The following is a 10,621-nucleotide window of genomic DNA, read 5'->3' as shown; positions in this document are numbered from 1 at the left end:
TTTGATTTTTTAATTTTTATTTTATTTCATTTGATTTTCATTAATTCATATTACTTTTAATATTGATCCACAAAATATGAGAGTTTCACCAATTTTTTTTAAATAAATTCCTCTTTCATATTTTGAATTAAAATTATTTTTTGGGTCATTATTAATATTTTTCATGATTTTATTGATTTTGTGAATATTTTTAATTGTTTAAAAATACTTTTAAGTCTCTAAATATTCTGAAATTTTTTCTCCAAGGTCCTTTGACCTTGTTTGACCTATGTCTCATGGCCATTTCTTTGGTGTTTCGATGAGATTTTAGGAATTTGACAAACCATATTTAGTTTAATGCATTATTTTTAGTATTTTTAAATTGAATAAATTCCAAATAATTATGTTGAGCTATATTGATGATTTGTATAAGTTTGACTTGTGTTGTTGGGCCTTGGTCAAAGTTGATTTGACTTTACTAGGTTAAGATCATTGGATTTAGGGGATTGATGGAATGTACATTCCATCTCCCAAAATGAATGAATGATCTTAATTTGGTAAAATTCCTCCTTTGACCAATTTGAGTTTTGATCTATTCCCCTCCCTTTTCATATAATTCCCCTTCTTTATGCATCCATCTCATTTGGCCTATGATATCTCAAAGTCCTAAGGCTAGTTGATTGAAAAATCAACATAAGTATGGATGAGATTAGGCCACCTCTTTTGCATGTTCTTTTTGTGTGTGGTATGTTTCATGAGCATAGTCCATTATACAATGTCTCTAACATGCATTAACACCAAAATTCTATTGCCCGGTCTGAAATAGTTGTGACTTCTACATAAGTCCAATTACGATTGCTTAACATAGCGCTAAATTTTTGACACAAAAAGGCATAGCATTCTAGTTAGTGAGATTGCAAGTCTACCCTCTTTCATGGTATTGTGTGGAAACTTGGCCTTTTTTACTTCCTTTGGAAGATATCTTGGTTCAAGGATCCATGCTTGCGATAAGTGGATTGACTGTTCTCCAAAGAATGACTTAAAAAATAAAAAGAAAAAACAATACCAACTTCTAATTCATTAACAACTAACATTTAATTTCAAACCATTTTCTTTTAATGCATTTTGATTTTTAAGCTCTATTCATTTGCCATTATTCATACCATTCTAATTGTTTATATTAATGCCTTTTCACTTTGTCCACTTGGACCATATTGTGTGATATATCTTGTTTGTGTATATTTTGTTTGTTTGTGTGGTCTTTGACCATTAATGTACATGATAAGAAACCAAAACCCTAAAAAACTATTGTGTGGACTGTTGGTTTGATCTTGGGCAATTGGACTTAGAATATAGGCAACATCCCTATGGAAAAGGACTTGGCCAATGCCAACTTTCATGTAACCAAGTGCTTGCAATTTGAAACTTCATCTGATACATCATTGAAGATCCATCTGAGTTCATCTGCAACATGATTATTGTGAAGCTGTTATTTTGAACCTGTGACTTGTGGAATTCATCTGCTACATGGGCAAATTTGAAGGAGATTATGGAGTGGCTAAAGCTTGGATGTGGCTATCTTTATTTGATGCCTTACTCTTCAAGTTAATATTGTATGCATTGTTTGTTGCTTGATTCTAATGTCCAAGGGAATTTGGGTTTCTATATGGCATTCTTGCCCATTGGATTGCATCCCATTGGTCAAATATTTTCAACTCTTAACTTTTAAATTTATTCTTAGGATTAGTCTGTTTATCTCCTCCCCATATCTTTAATTTCAAAATCTCTCCCTCATTTTAAAAACTTCTTTGTTTGAACTTGTTATTTTCTAAACTTTGACCACTTTGAAAATTAGAAACTTTGACCTTATGCCATTGCATTTTCAAACTTCTTTTCTTAAATCAAACTTGTGAATAAACTTAACTATACATGACTTAAAATTTTCAAAAGCCAAAAAGAACTAACTCATTCAAACCATTTTCTAGGCCCTTGTGCCTTTCAAACTTAATTTTTGATTAAAAGCAATGCATCCACTTTGAAATTTGTATCACGAACTATGAGGTTTTGATCCCTCATTTTTATGTTGGTGCGTAGGCACAAGTCCAAAGGTCTTGTCAAACACAAAAATATAATTGTACATCTGTTACATGGGCTAATTTGAAGAAGGTCATGGAGTGGCTAAAGCTTGGATGTGGCTATCTTTATTTGATGTCTTTGCTCTTCAAGATAATATAATTGTACATTTATGTGTTGCATGATTCTAAATGTCTAAGGGAATTCTGGGTTTTCTATTGACACTCTTGTCTATTGGATTGCTACCCATTTGGTCAGATCTTTTCAATTCTTAAACTTTTAATTTTGTACATAGGATTAGTCTCTTCATCTTCTCCCCATTTCTTTAATTTCAAAATATCTCCCTCCCTTTTCAAAAATCTTCTTTAATTGAACTTATTTTGTTCCAAACTTTGACCACTTTGCAAAAAGATAGAAACGTTGGCCTTATGCCATTGCATTTTCAAACTCCTTTTCTTAAATCAAACTTGTAAATAAACTTAACTATATTTGACTTAAACTTTCAAAAATCCAAAAAGAACTAACTCATCCAAACCATTTCCAGGCCTTTGTGCCTTTCAAACTTAATTTTTGTTAAAAGCAATGCATCCACTTTGAAATTTGTATCACGAACTACGAGGTTTTGATCCCTCATTTTTATGTTGGTACATAGGCACACGATCGAAGGTCTTGCCAAACACGTAAATATAATTAATGAATTCTTTTCTCACCCCCCATGCTATTTGTTTGTAAACATCATTTTATTAGTTTTGATTTGAAAACTTATTATATTTTCGGGTTTTGTTCGTAATTTGAGTGCTAGGAGTACCTAGGACACTTTGGGTGCTAACACCTTCCCTTTGTGTAACCAACCCCCTTACCTGTAATCTCTGTCATTTTATTAGTTTTGATTTGAAAACTTATTATATTTTCGGGTTTTGTTCGTAATTTTCCCTTTCCCCTTGGAAACAATAAAAGCGCAGTGGCGACTCTGGTTTAATTGATGTTAAGTTTATCCATAGCTTAATGGTCATGAATTTACCGCTACAACTAGATTTCTTTGATTATGTCTGGGCTCCTCATATAATGGAGTGAAACTTGTACGCGTTCACTTTCATCCCTCTTTTCGTCATCATGAACCCCATGAACGTTTTTCTTAGACCTTGAATGAACACTTGGTGGGATTCAAATGCATGTTATATTATCTAACCTAGCTGGGGTTATTGGCGACCATTTAATCTATGTAAACCTCAAGGTTCTTCCCTATCTAATTTGATAACACAACATCCACCAATATTTGGTAGGTGGCACCGATGTTATTGAGGCCAAATGGGATGAATTTATAATCATAATTAAAATTGTTTATCATGAAGGCGGTTTTTTTCACATCTAGAGGATCCATCTTAATTCGGTTGTAGTCAGAGTATGCTTCCATGAAACTCAATCACTTATGCTCTAAGGAGTTGTCGATTAACCTATCAATGTTAGGCAAAATATATGTGTCTTTAAGGCACACCAAGTTAAGGTTAGTGAAATCTACGCACATTCTTCACTTTTCTAAAGACTTATTGACCATCACTATATTTTCCAGCTAGGTGGGGTACTTGATCTCTGATAAATGTCGTCTCTCTTAGATTTTTGACTTCTTTATCATTTCCCCCTCTCATTTCCTCTCTAATATTGCACTTCTTCTAAATCACCGGTCTAATTGAGGTATAGTGGGATAGGTAGTGAGACACAACCTTGCCATCAATCCCTGGCATGTATGAAGGATCCTAGATGAGTATATCTATGTTTGTTTGGATCAGGGTGTTGAGTTCTCTTTCCTCGTCCTCTATCACTATCAAGGAGGTACCCAACTTTGTCGTTTGGAAATTGAGCAACCATATATGTATTTCTTTCAAATCTTTAATGGGCATCAACCTTTCCTCCATATATTTTTCTATGGGGTCTAAGTTGACAAAGTTCACTATGTGGGGGGCCAGGTTTTGGTGTGACGCATACATCCACTACTGCCTTCTTTATTCTCAGACTATCTTTATAGCATTTATGGGATATTTCATGAACCCCCTTTCAAAACATCTATTCTCCCATTTTCTACGAGGTACTTCATAGTTAAATAAATGTTGATTGGGTGACTTCCAATACATTGAATGCGAGACACATTGTGATGATATTATATGACGAAAGGGCATCAATGACGAGGTACCTCACCTTTTTTTTATCTTGTCCTCTTTGCGTAGACTGAACATAATATTGAGAAAGATGTAACCCTTAAAGGGAAATAAATTTCTTGGATCCAATTGAAGTATCTTAAAAATGTTCCAATAGAGGACGTCAGCCAAAATTTTGGGATCCACTAGAACATGTTTGACGTCCTAATTTGATAGTTATATGCTTATGACCATGGTGCCATCTTCATGAGGAAAGGTTCTTATTGCACCTATGTATGAAAAGATGATTTTAGGCTAAAGAGTTAATTTTAGCTTTAGAGGCGAGTCCATGACGTGAATCACTAGACATACATATCTTATATGAGAGGAGCTAGATCCTCCTCCCCAACAAATCCTCTAGAAATGATGTTGAGCATGTGGCGGACCGACATATCCTCCCTTTCCTCTTTTGGCTCCTTATCCCACTTAGGATAGAGGCTTCTGTATTGATCTCATCCTGAACAACATGGCCTGACTCTTGAATAATTTAGGGTTCCCTGAACATACCTTATCATATGTATTTCAAGGATTAGCCATTATATCTCCATCTTCAAGTGATGCAATTCATATGTATGACGACCCTTTAATTTGTGGTACTTGCACTACTTGTTTGATTTGTTGTGATAACCTCCGACTCAGGACTTGGAGGAGGTGGGATGGTGTTTGTGTAAAGTACTATACATTAAATTCGGCCCTCTCCTGGTTTTGAGTGGCACATAGCTCTCTATGGGCTTCTTGGTAGGTTTGAAGGTCGCCTTATCATAGATGGATGACATGAAATGATTCATGTGCTGGTTAGAGGACTCGAGTCTCCTGATTTCACATTCCTTTGCATCCATAGTCTTTTTCCATATAGTTGCTTTCCTCTCCCTTTTTGTAGGATTCAACCTATGCCGTAATCTCTTCCATGGAATTAGTGAGCTTCTAGGCGAGGGACTAGTTGATGTGCCTTTTTTTTATCCAGTTCTATAAAGCTCCCACACACATTTTTTTGGTAGAACCTAGCTAGGTATTATCTCAAGGATTCGTAACGTTCCTAATGAACATTGAACAAGCTGATTGTTGAGACACTATGATGCTTTCTTGGGGAGAAATGGTGAACCAAAATCTTGGAAATGCCTTAGTAGCAAGTCATAGTGATCCTAGGTATGTTCAACTACCATCTCAATGTTGCCTCTGTATCTCCATCTGAGTGTTATTGGCGGTAATATGTTCTTATGTGTCTCTTCTTCCCGTCAAAGCTTATCAGCGGCGATGACTTGAAGTTATCTATTACTGGCGCGACCTAGATTTTATCGGAGAGGGTTAGGGATCTAGGATATTAGAGAATTATAAATAATATGTGTAATGCTCTAAACAACTTTCGGGATTACCGACTGATCCCACAAACCAACATGAGTCTTTTTAGCATGTTTTTTCCTCACTCACACGCTTTCTAGGAAACTTCCCATAAGGTCACCCATCCAAACACTACTCCAAGTCAAGCACGCTTAACTATGGAGTTCTTATTTGTTAGGTTACCGAAAAGAAGATGCATCTTGTTGGTATAGGTAGTACCAATTAATCCTTATAATACTTCCTTCAACCATGCAGTACCATACCTACACAACCTCTAGATCCCTCTCATTCTGATATGAATTCGGTTTTTCCCTAGAAGAGGCTAGGAGTCTCTCATTGTCATGCTTCATGCACCGACAACCACTCCCCCATCCTCGTGTGTTACATGTAACCAATCTCCTCCCTCTTCGTCCTCGGGTGTTACATGCCCACCAACTTCTGCTTGCTTCGTCCCCGAACCACATCGTAATGGGAGAGGTATAGCCCTGATACCATTCGTAACCCCCCAGACTGCTTTCAGGATTACTGACTGGCCCCACAAACTAACACGAGCCTTTACAACATGTTTTGTCCTCACTGACATGCTTTCCGAGAAACTTCCCAGAAGGTCACCCATCCAAATACTACTCCAAGTCAAACACGCTTAACTATGGATTTCTTATATGTTAGGCTACTGAAAACAAGATCCATCTTCTTTTCGGTAACCTAACAAATAAGAACTCCATAGTTAAGCGTGCTTGACTTGGATTAGTATTTGGATGGGTGACCTTTTGAGAAGTTTCCTGGAAAGCGTGTCAGTGAGGGCAAAGCATGCTGAAAAGATCGTGTTGGTTTGTGAGGTCATTTGGTAATCCTGAAAGTAGTCTGAGGCGTTACAAATAGTATTAGAGTCATACATCTCCCAGTACGATGTGGTTCGGGAACAAACCAAGCGAAAGCTGGTGGGCATGTAACACTTGAGGCTGAAGAGGGCAAAGAGTGGTTACATGTAACACCCGAGGGAAAGGGAGTGGTTGTCGGTGCACGAGGCATGACAATGAGACACTCCTAGCAGTTTCTAGGAAAAAACAGAATTCACATCAAAGTGAGAAGGATCTTGAGGCTTTATAGGTATGAGACTACATGATTGAAGGAATGCTTATAAGGATTAATTGGTACTACCTATATTAACAAGATGCATCTTCTTTTCGATAACTTAACATATAAGAACTCCATAGTTAAGCGTGCTTAACTTGGAGTAGTATTTGAATGAGTGACCTTTTGGGAAGTTTCCCGAAAAACATGTGAGTGTGGATAAAACAATATTCACCATGTTAACGTTGCTGTTGAAGATGTGAAATGATGTCTTGCAGGATTTCGTTGTAGCGATATGAAGGACAATCACGATTTAAAATGCAGCGTAAAACAAGTTTTCCCTTAACTTTTTTCTTACAAAGAAGCATGATCAGTGAAATAAAGGTTACATCTTGTGGCGATTAACACCTTTGATGTAAAGTTAGAAGAATGCTTTCACAAGCATTGAACATAGAACAACGCCTCTACTTAGTCCACACAAATATATTACCTTCAATCTCAATGCTAGATGTTAAGAATGGAGACCATGATATATATATATATATATATATATATATATATATATATAGATATATATGTATATATATAAATATATATATATATATATGTGTGTGTGTGTGTGTGTGTGTGTGTGTGTGTGTGTGTGCGCGCACGCGTGTGTGTGTGTGTGTGTGTATCATAAGCATTGAACATAGAACAACGCCTCTACTTAGTCCACACGAATATATTGCCTTCAATCTCAATGCTAGATGTTAAGAATGGAGACCATGATATATATATATATATATATATATATATATATATAGAGAGAGAGAGAGAGAGAGAGAGAGAATAAAACTAGGGTTCAAAACTAAATTCCATTATGTATAAAAGCTTACTTACGTGTGGGCTGCAAGCTGAAAAATCTCACTTAAATATTAATCATCTTGATCTAATCGAAGAGTTTTAATATTATTTCCTAGTTGATTTTGCACTTCATTTTTGAACTCTTTAAATTTTTCAAAGGATTCATATTTGTGTTTCATTAAATACACGTAGCCATATCTACTGTAAACATCAGTAAATGAGATGAAAGACAAAAAACCTCATTTTCCTGGTGTGTTCAATGGTCTGTATTTGATAGAATCAAATCTAGGTTTTCATTCCCTATAGTAAATTTACTTAGGATTTCATGCACATCTTTCACTTTCTTTTCACCGAGACACAAGTCTCGCATTTACTAGGTTGGTTTATAATATTGGTCATTTCATACCTTAGCGTTTCATTACTATTTTCTAGAAACTCAATATAGTCTTTAGAATTTGTGTTACACTTTTTAATCTTATCATGTTCCTTGATTAACTTAGCATTTAATTTAAACAATTTCTTGTATGAAAGAGTTGTTACCTCACAATCATTTTCTTTGTGAGAGACTTTTAAGCAAACTTGTTTTTCTTATTTGTTGGAAGAAGATTCTTTAAAGATTCCACCAGAGGTTGATTCTTCAAGATTTCTCTTTGATGTTGAGTCTCTAGATGTATTTCTCGTTGAATGTTCTTCCTCATTTCTTCTTTTAAAGATTCCATTTGCTGAGACCTCTTCTTCTTCTTCATATTATCTTCTTAATGAAGTTTCTACATATAACGTTGATTCTTTAGAAGGAAAACCATATATATTCCCATATTTAGATTTAATTAATGAATCATGTTGCTAATTCCAATTCTTAATTCTTATATATTGGTTAGCAACGGAATTTCTAAAAATGTTTCCAAAATTTTTAAAGGTTGATTTTTTTAATTATGAAAGAAGCATTTTCACATTCATCTTCTTCGCCCCGTGTGTTTACTCTCTCTTGTTTAATACTTGGTGAAACTCCATATATCATTTGAAGAGTGTCCCACATTTCCTTGGCGAAATTATAATTTAGAACACAAAGAATTTGATTTTCAGTTAAAGACATAAATAAATAAAATTTAGCTTTAAAATTAATTTCAAACTTTCTCTTTTCTTTTTTGGTCCAAAGAAAATTAGGTTTATCTGATACTTCACCATTAACATGACGAGTAGGGATAAATGTACCATTGATTAGTGTTTCCCACAATTCAAGATCAAGAATTTGAATAAACATTTTAAATCTAGATTTCCATAATTCAAATATATCACTATTAAATTACAAAGGTGTGTTAAGGGAAGTCCTCTTGTTAAAAGTAGTGTTAGAAGTCATCTTCCTCCTGTGACGATTAGTCTTTAAACATGAGTTAGGCTCTGATGCTACTTATTGGACATGTGACTCCATACACAAGAGGGGGAAGGGTGATTGTGGAGGTTTAAAAATCATTGATTCAAAAACAAATCACTTGATAAATAAGAGTTTTAAAACATTTTTTTCAAAATGTTTGAATAACTATACAACATAAATCCAATGTAAAGAAAATTATTGAAAATAAAAGAGATAAGGGTAGAGAAATGAAACCGGAGAATTATACAGGTACAGTCAAGAAGACTTAATCATGTCCTGAATAATTAACCTGGAGAATATGTATGCCCACGAACTCCCTTATAGAAGGAAATGAAGATTCAAGTTAACTTCTAACCAAACAACGAACATGACTTGAAGAGGTTAGTCTTCACACCAAACCGAGATTATTGCAAAAGCCAATCCCAAACCAAAATAAATTTTTGAAATAGCTGTCCTCTGAAACCCGAACTGAGGCTTTATATTGACTAACCACGAACTGAACCGAGATTTATACCAAGATGATCTCAAAACTACTGAGTTTTATACCAGGATGAACTTAAAAATTGAGTGAGATTTTACACCAGTTTGATCTTAAATTGATAGATATTTTAACCGGGTTGAGCTTAAGAACCGTTATAAAGATTTTTTATTGGATGATATTCACGAACCAAAGGAGGGTTTTGAATGGATGAGCTTACAAACCAAACATATACTTAGACAAATCCCATAAATACAAACAACAATATTTTCAATGGTTTAACTCCCAACTAAAATACCAACTTCCTAAGAAAGAATTATTTACACAAGCGAAAAAACTACTCTTAGTAAGTTTGCAATTTTTCTCTCACCCAAAACAATATTCCTCACTAGATTCAAGACCACTCTCAAAGCATTATGGATAAAATATGTGAGAAAAGTATGAAAGAATTAAAGAGGTTATAAGAGAAATGAAAATTGAGGTTTTACACATTTTATGGATGGTTAAAAGTGATATAGAAAACTCTCTACTTATATGCTAAGACATGGATTTGGAAATAATCCATGGGCCAAATTAATGACCTAATCGATTAGGCAGTTTAACATAATATATTATTGTGGCCTAAAATGAAATTTTTAGATATAGAGTTGTTACCAATCATTTAGAGTCTATCCCAAATGATTATAGACTCAATTATCCATCATCTAATCCATTAGGCCATATATATAACGAATTAGACAGTTGCAAAAAGTCTCCTAATGAATTAAGTACTTCTCTAATCAACTAGCTAGGCCCCCTAAAAAATTGGTTATTCTTTATTTAAAAAAAATGAGAGGCTTCTCAATGTTTGTAGAGTGTATTTGATTTAGAGATAATGTTTCCAGCAATGACCTTGTGTCTTTATAATACACTAATCACTCAAAATGACACAATCAAACGAGTTTTCACAATTCCTTTCTTTCACACATTGAAGTTTCAAGTCTTAGCATCATTATCTTTGAATTTAGTATCACACAAGAACCTCGAGTCTTCTTGATGAGGATTTATATGTCTCCATGTTTATTACCATCATTTGAGAGTTTGAAACTTAAAACCATCAGTAATCATAAACCCTAAGTCTTCACTTGAGTCGTTAGACTGTAGTGTTAACTTTAAATAAATGTCTAGCTTCAGGAGGATAGCTTGATCAAACATTTAATGCATATTTGACTGCTTGAGCTAACTTCAACAGTTATTTGACTTCAAGTATTTTCATTATCAAAACTAAGC

Source organism: Lathyrus oleraceus, chromosome 5 (assembly GCF_024323335.1).
Source record: "Lathyrus oleraceus cultivar Zhongwan6 chromosome 5, CAAS_Psat_ZW6_1.0, whole genome shotgun sequence".
Taxonomy (NCBI): Eukaryota; Viridiplantae; Streptophyta; class Magnoliopsida; order Fabales; family Fabaceae; genus Lathyrus; species Lathyrus oleraceus.
The sequence above is the reverse complement of the archived record's forward strand: the minus strand, read 5'-3'. Positions refer to the sequence as shown.